The following is an 8,795-nucleotide window of genomic DNA, read 5'->3' as shown; positions in this document are numbered from 1 at the left end:
GAGGGTGAACACCATAGAACCCAACTCCAAATCATGCTTAGGATAATTCTCCCCATGAGGCTTTTGCTTCCTCGAGTAAAAAACAATCACATGACCCCTCCACATTAGCATTTCACCCAATCCCGTGATTGATGCATCACAGGTTACCACAAAATCCTTAACACCCTCTGGTAGGGTCAGAATCGACACCTCACACAATCTCTGCATAAGAGTCTCAAAATCTACCTGCTTCTCAGGCCCCCAACGAAAAGTGACAGTCTTCTTCGTCAACCTGGTCAAAGGAATCGTTGTCTTGGAGAAATATTGAATGAATCTATGATAGTAACCTGCCAATCCAAGGAAACTCCAAATCTCGAATGGAGACCTCAGAACTTACCACCTCATCACCGCCTCAACCTTGGCTGGATCGACCAAAATACCATTCTCATTGACAAGATTCCCCCAAAAATGCACCTCGCGTAACCAAAACCCGCACTTGGAGAACTTCGCATACAACCTCTCCCTTCTTAAAATCTCCAATACCACTCTCAGATGCTCCTCATGCAGATCTTGGGTCTTGGATTAGACCAAGATATCATCAATAAACACAATCACATACCGATCGAACATGGGCCTACATAAGCGATTCATGAGATCCATGAATGCAGTTGGAGCATTGGTGATCCCGAAGGGCATCACCACGAACTTGTAATGACCATAACGAGTTCGGAAGGGCATCTTCTGCATATCCTCCTCTCTGACCCTGATCTGATGATAACCTGAATGTAAATAAATCTTAAAGAACCAAGATGTACCCTAAAGTTGGTCAAATAAATCGTCAATCCCCGGTAGGGATGTCAACGGGACCAAACGGGAGCGGAAATGGTTGCCCCCGCCCCCGCTCCCGAAATCCCTTGTTGCCCCCGCTCCCGGTCCCGCCCCCGGATCCCCCGCTTACACAGCCCCCGGTACCGCCCCCAGTTACCTCCATCGCCCCCGGTCCCGCCCCAGTTCCCCCGGTACTCCCGGTTTATAGGCTTAAAAATGGATTTTTTTTGCTAAAAAATTGCTTTGTTTTAGGCTAAAAATAGTTTTTTTAATAACTTTTGTATATAAACAAACATGTAAGCCCTTGATAAATCAAGAATTGATCGAACATAAAACATCACTAAAGTTATAAACATATATATATATATATATATATATATATATATATATATATATATATATATATATATTATATAAATATAAACGGGGCCCCCGCAGGAGTACGGGACGGAAATTCTCACTCCCGCCCCCGGTCCCGAAAATAAACGGGAGTTAATATCGCCCCCGCCCCCGCTCCCGCTCCCGGATTTTTAAAAAAATTAGTCTCGTACGGTATCGGGGTCCCACGGGAACGGGGTCCCGCGGGGGTTTTTGACATCCGTAATCCCCGGGAGTGGATAACAGATCTTTATCATTAGGTTATTTAGCTCATGGTAGTCGATACACATATGATGCAGCCCATCCTTCTTCCTCACAAATAGAATCGATGCTCCCCATGGTGAAATACTCGGCCAAATAAATCCCTTGTCTAATAGCTTATGCATTTGCATAGACAAGTCCTTCATCTCTGGTAGTGCTAATCAATAATGTGCTTTGTCTATCGGAGTCGCACCTAGAACCAAGTCGACCCGAGACTCAACTTGCCTCTCTGGAGGCATACCAGGAAAATCCTGATGGAACAAATTCGGGTACTCCCAAATAATTAGGACATCATCCACAGTCACCTTACCTTCTCCCATGTATCCATCACATAAGCCACAAATCCAGAACAACCATGCTAAAGATAATGTCTGACCCTAACTATTGAACATAGAAACCGGCCCACATTGAACACCCTCTCCCTGAATCATTAACTCTCCCTCACTTGGGCTCTAAATACGTATCATCTAATGCTCACAATCAATCGTTTTCCTATTGGGGCTTAATCAATCCATCCACACAATAACCTTGCTCTCACGTAGAGGAATAGGAAACAAATCACTCGAATACGGCTCACTAAACATCTCCATTATATAGCCCCGATGAACCCTCGATACTCGCACAGGTCAATCATAAATAATCTCAACCTCTAATGGATAATCCATCTCCCCCGGAGCATCAACAAACCTCTTGTTGAGAACTAAAGATATAAAGGATCAGGTAGCCCCCGAAATAAACAAAACCAACGCATAAATATTGTTCACAAGGAACAACCCTAAAAAGAAAAGATAGATAAAAGAAGGAAAATAAAAATAAATAAAGAGAAAAAAGAGAAGATACATACACGTCACCACATCTGGTGTTGCACGAGCCTCCTCGGTTGTCATCTAAAATGCTCTGCTCCTCACAATAGGCACCTCTACATTGCCCTGACGGCCATCTGTAATCCTTAAGGTCACTGGAGTGGGTGCTGCAACTGGTCCTGCTGCTTCTAGGCTCGAGCAATTGGACTTCTTATGTCCCCTCTGACTGCAATGAATGCAAAAAAGATTAGATACTTGGATAGGGGTAGTGCTAGTGCAATTTCTGCTAAAATATCCCATCCTGCCGAACTTGAAGCAACCAGAACCACCCACACTACAAACTCCATCGTGCGTCTTGCTGCACTTGCTACAGCTACTCCGAGACTGCTGACCCCTCGATCGTGAATCAAATACCTTGGGTCTCTTGTGCAAGCCCTATGAACCCTGAAATTGGTCCGACTTTCTCTTCTTCTACATCTCCAAATCAATCTCTCTTTCCCTAGCTCTAACCACCATATCTTCAAACGTCATGCAACTAGATATGCTCACAAACTATCTGATATCGCTCCTCAACATATCATGATATCTCACCTTCTTCATCTCCTTGTCCACCACATACTGTGGAACCAACAACGCCTTCTCACGAAACATAGCAGTAATCTCCGCCACCGTCTCAGTAGTCTGGCGAAGGTCCTGAAACTCCCCTACCAAATGCTGGACCGTAATCACATGTGCAAAGTCATCCCAAAACCTCGTCACGAAATCTTCCCAAGTCACCCACTCAACCGTCTTTCCTCCTAAGGAATGACCAATCTCTTCCCATTAGTCTCGAGCTCTGTCTTTCAGAAGACAGGATGCATGTCTGACCTTTTTCCGCTCGGGATAGTAGCTAGTGCGGAAGGCATTTGTGACATATGCTAACCAACGCCTGCTCACAATCGGATCCTTCTTCCCGATGAACTTTGGGGCTCCACATGCGCGAAACTCTTAGAAAGTCAAAGTGCGTGCTCCCACCATCGCCACCATCTTAGAACGAAAAGTGCCCATGCACTCATCCATAATCTCCATGATACCTTCCTTGATCGTATAGAAGATCACATGAGTTTGCTCCAGAATACTACGAGTAATCTCTGATGAAATGAACTCTCGCATCTGATCATCCATATGTCCGACCCCAAAGCCAAAACCCGAACCACTTCCATAAACTCCTCGTTTGGCTACCATAATGAAAATAAATCATTCAAACCATCATCATATATATACTCGAAGAATCTCAAATTCTACAAGCTTCCTGATATCATCATGACTTTACTTGACTCAATTATAAGTCTGTTTCTTCCAGTAGTACGGGCCCATAATACCTTCCACATCTATATGTACTTTCCTTAAGGATCTCCCAGAATTCCCCAAGTTACTTCCTTATCAATCCAAACAACCTCTATCAAAGCAAAGCCCTCAGCACCGAATCACCTCCTAGGTTTTCCTATGACTACTACCACACCATTCTTTTCCATCAACTACAGAAGGAAATCCCTCTAATACCCTCTAACTAGCTCACGAACACAATTGCATATCACCGACACCAGATAATTTTTTGAATGAAAGGTCTCAGACTACAACGGTTGGACTCAGACAAGAGCTGGGCAATATGGTTAAACTTAACCTTCTGAAATTATCTAATCTCAGAAATATGTAACTTAGTGTATTCTCTTACTAGTTACCTGATGATAATAGGAATCCTAAAAGTACAAAGTAAGAAACATTCGAGCATCGATTAATCTGAATCAAAGCATAACCTAAACAGACCATCCTATCACTGACTGATCCAATACTAGCATGCAAGTCTACAAGCTTATAAAATAGGCATATAAAGGCATCTCTCATAGTATTCAATCAGCAACTCCTGATCAGATCCTTAGCCCTAGTCAATCATGCGATTCACAAATTCCAATTCAAAGCATATCACAAGAACATGTATCGATAATTTGGGGAAGCGTACTTGCGCTCGGTCGATGCATGCACCATACACCCTTCTTTTAGTAGAAAATACCTTAGTAAAACATTTCTTAATATGAAAAATCCATCAAACCCTCAATTTGAGTTCAGACACACCCATGAGTATGCCTGAATCCCTCAAACCAAGGCTCTGATACCAACTTGTAACGTCCCAAAACCCATAACCAAAAAAATTGTTTTTATAAATAATAAAACATCGAACAAACATGTTTAGAAAAACCATACGGAAATCATAGTGTATCAATTATCATCCAAAATACATCAGAGACGATAAAATGGAAAGACACGGTGTGTGTACAATGCGATCATCTCGAGCCCTTCCCCTTCGAACCCGAGGTACCTGAAACATAAACTGAAAACTGTAAGCACAAAGCTTAGTGAGTTACCCAAAACACCTCACACTATATATACAATGGGCCTTGTCCGATTACCATCAGGCCCCGTCGACAACAAATCTGTCAGTAGCATGCAATGGGCCCCGCCGAACACACTCGAAAGGCCCCACCTGGCATCGGGCCGCACCCGATATACATTCAAACACATACAATAAATGTAAGAGTCACAAAGACAGCTAGCATACTATAACATAATCCAATTAGCCAGTATTTGTGCCTTCGACCTGCAAGTACTGTGAGGAGACTCACCTTGTAAAACAACTCAAAAGTCAACAAGCCCTCAAAGTCCCACAACAGGTGCTAAATGCCACCTAGATAGTCACAAAAGGCAAGACCTTAATCTACCTATTAACAACTGAACAAAAGTCCACAAGTCAAAAGTCAATCCTCAAGTGCAACGGTAAAAGTCAACAATCAATGTTGACTCCAGCCGACCACCACGACATGGTCTTCCTTAGCCACGTCATGGGCCACATATGACCAAACATTCGGGAAAATCTCACCCGCCACACCATGGTGACCTAGGACCATGTTGTGGTAGTTAGGGTTCCAACAACTTAATGCATTAAGTTCTTTTTTCGATTCCAAGAGCTCCAAAGCTCAAATATGGTCAAAAATGTGCTCTAGAAGTATAACATTTCTAACTTTATCTATTAGGACCACCCAAAAGGTCCAAAAACTCAAAGACCTAAGTCCTACAAGGATTAACAATGCAAGAACTTAATCAACAAGCCCATTCCACATAGTCTGCAGTCCATCCTTTCCAGAAGTGATTCTAGCACCAAAACTAACCTAAAAGTTGGTGCTTTATAGACATGCTGATGGGTTTTGAGCAAAACATACAATCCTATGTGTGCATGCAACCCTAATTGAATATCTACATTTTCTATAATTGAACATACTGTTATGAACAACAAAGTATACACCTTAGATCTACAAATAATAATTAAAAAATCACACAAGAAGGGTTATGATTAATACCTTTAAGATTGTTATTGTAAAAAAACTTGAATCCTTGATTGAAAGACCTTTGGTAGCAAGTGCCAAAAGTGTCGCGCCTCTAATGGTTCACAAACAAACTCAAGGAACCAAAGAAAACTATATATATATATATATATATATATATATATATATATATATATATATATATATATATATATATAGAGAGAGAGAGAGAGAGAGAGAGAGAGAGTAATAGAAGAGAAATTTTGACCTTTAGATTCTTAGAGGAGTCATAGTCGAAATCTAACCCTTAGGAGGGTTTATATGGGTGTTAGGAAGGTATTGGATATGACAAGTGTATTCAAGATAATCCTAATCCCTTAACTTCCTTCCTAAGGCATCCAAGGAACCCTTAAAGCCCAAGGAAACCCTAGAGATTCTCTAGATATCGTTCTCCTGTCTTTAGGAAGGTTCTAGAATTTCCCAATGCTCAACTATTGAACATTGTCACCTTTAGTCTCTGCAGTTTTAATTAATTCCTTTAATCCCAAAATTAATTCCAAATTAATTTCTGATTGAATATTAATTAAATAATATGATATCTAATTAATATATTATTTCCATAATACATTAATAAATCATTTATTTTGATTTCTAACTAATTTATTAGCCAAGTAAAAATTAATAAATCATTCTTTTCTCTCTAAAAGCTATCCCATTCAATTGTCAAGGTTGAAGGCAACCCAAAAGGATGATGTTACTATCAATTCAAGTATATACCAATTATAGTTATGAGCTTAGACACCTAATCCAACAGTCTCCCAGTTAGATAAGTCTAATAACTATAACTGCTAGTATAACTACTAAATTGACTAGTAAATTGTAGATACCGAAAGTCGTTGTTGAACTCTGACTTAGTCAGTAACGTGTCCTTAGATTAGTGATCAAATATTCCTCCGTTCTATAAGATATCGTATTAACATGAGAAATGGTATATAATCAATCTCATTGTCCAAGTTTTGTTTCCCAATATCTGATTTATGACGACTGAAATCAGACTACTAATTAAACACATCAATGCAGTCCAAGCTTGGCCAAGTGCTTAATATGTGATCATCAAATCATCGAGGGGTCCATAAATATGAATTTTCCCGTTAGGAAAAAAGGAATAGATAAACTTCGAATCATATGCTTGCACTATTTACTCATCAAATCACGCATAACAATATATTTTATAACATCAAGTTACCGATGTATTTATGTATTATCAATGCACAACTGACTTATAAACAACAACTCATATATATCCATTTCAAGAATATAAGATATTATCTTCTCAAAATTACTCGTGATAAAATCCATGAAGTAATTCTCTAAGCGTGGGTTTATCCAATACTTAAAATCCCCATTTTTTATGTACTCATGAACATTGCAACAAAACCATTGCTATGTCTAATCCCCATTGACAATCTACAATTCAATTCATTACACTATTAATTCACTACTTGCAAAAGTGCGAGCGACTGTGGATGTTTGAATAATCCAATTATTCGGGAAGTAAAACATGCGAAGTGAAAGACAATGATAACCTAACTAACTATGGTCACAAAACTAGTGAATATAAATAAAACTCTTATTATTTAATCACCATATTAATCAGACTTTATTCATTGTATAATGTTTCGAGTAATCAACTAAACACTTGAATTAGACATCAGTCCTGCCATGTTATAAACATGCATACTATGTCTCTCTACGATCCTTCCTTTGTCAACAGATCGATTGGACACTATTCCAATGATGCTCATTTCACAATTTCAGATTCTTATTAGAACAAGTAATATTTCCAAATTCTTTTCATTTCTAAATGTGTTAGAGTTCAACTTTACATGCAATATCCTTCTGTGATGACGTGGTGTCGAAGTCACCGATACTAGGCCAACGTTGTCACGAAAATGCTCCATTGAAATTTTTTTACTAAAACAATTTCATGGTGATGAAGTATTAAATTCAAGGTAACTCCTTGAACACTTTCCTTGCATTAAGGTTTCTAATTCACATGTAGATTTCAATTACCAACTCCTATTATGGAAATATTTCCATATTCCCATAAGACAATCAATTCCGAACAAGATTCACCTCCATTCAGAATTATGTCAATATGGTCTGTCCAAATTAATACTATACTTCCAACTGTCTACAAGCAACCAATCTTTAGTAAACCTGAGATTGTTCTTTACAGTTGTTTAACAACTTCAGTCACACCTTGTTCTAGTCCTTTGTCCTTCTCAATGCCCTAGGCATTTGGATAATCAGAAAGAGTGAATATTATAGCATATGTAATCAATCCAATATCCATGACATATGGGATTCCCAAACTTTGCAAATTTGAAAACTTTTTTTTCCTATAAATAGTATTGCCAACTTGCAACACTAAGCATAACAAGTATACTTCTTCTAGCATAACATTTATGCTCGCACTAGCATAACAATTATGCTCCCACTAGCTTTGACATATATCCAAAAATTAACTAGACTTCTAGAAATCAATACATTTTGACTTTCATACTAAAGTGCAGATTTGTTATACGTAATGCTTCGATAAGTTTTTAGCCAGATTTCTCAAGCTCATACACCTTTCATTTGATAGCATGGGTGTGTGTTTAAACCCTTTTAGAACTTATAGCTATAGCTCCTGAACATTCAAACTATTTCTTGCCATTTTTCACAATTCGAACTATGAAAAGGGATGTTGCAATCATATTGCTAATTTGAGAATGCAATCATCACAACCACTAATCATAATGATATTTATCAAATCATTAAAATCTACTAGCTAAAGTGTTTTCTCATAATCATTTTCACGAATTAGAGCAAAACCTTTTGCCACCTAGACTTTATGGTGTATGCATTCCTATCCATGTGAATTTATCAATTCCAACCTACAAGCATAAGATAAGGTTGAGGACAATATCAAAATCAATTTTAGGATTTCCTTTCATGGACTGAACTTTGCTCATTTTTAATTTCTTGCCTCCTGGTAGCACAAGGTCCTACCAATGCTTCCAAGCAATTCACCCATGTTGATCATTGTACGTTCACTAACCAACATGCTTTTCCTTTTCTAGTCAAATGAGATCCATAGAACTCATAAGCATTACCAACTCAACTGGAAGATGCATAGAAACAAGAA

Source organism: Lactuca sativa, chromosome 5, assembly GCF_002870075.4.
Source record: "Lactuca sativa cultivar Salinas chromosome 5, Lsat_Salinas_v11, whole genome shotgun sequence".
Taxonomy (NCBI): Eukaryota; Viridiplantae; Streptophyta; class Magnoliopsida; order Asterales; family Asteraceae; genus Lactuca; species Lactuca sativa.
Note: the sequence above shows the minus strand (reverse complement) of the source record.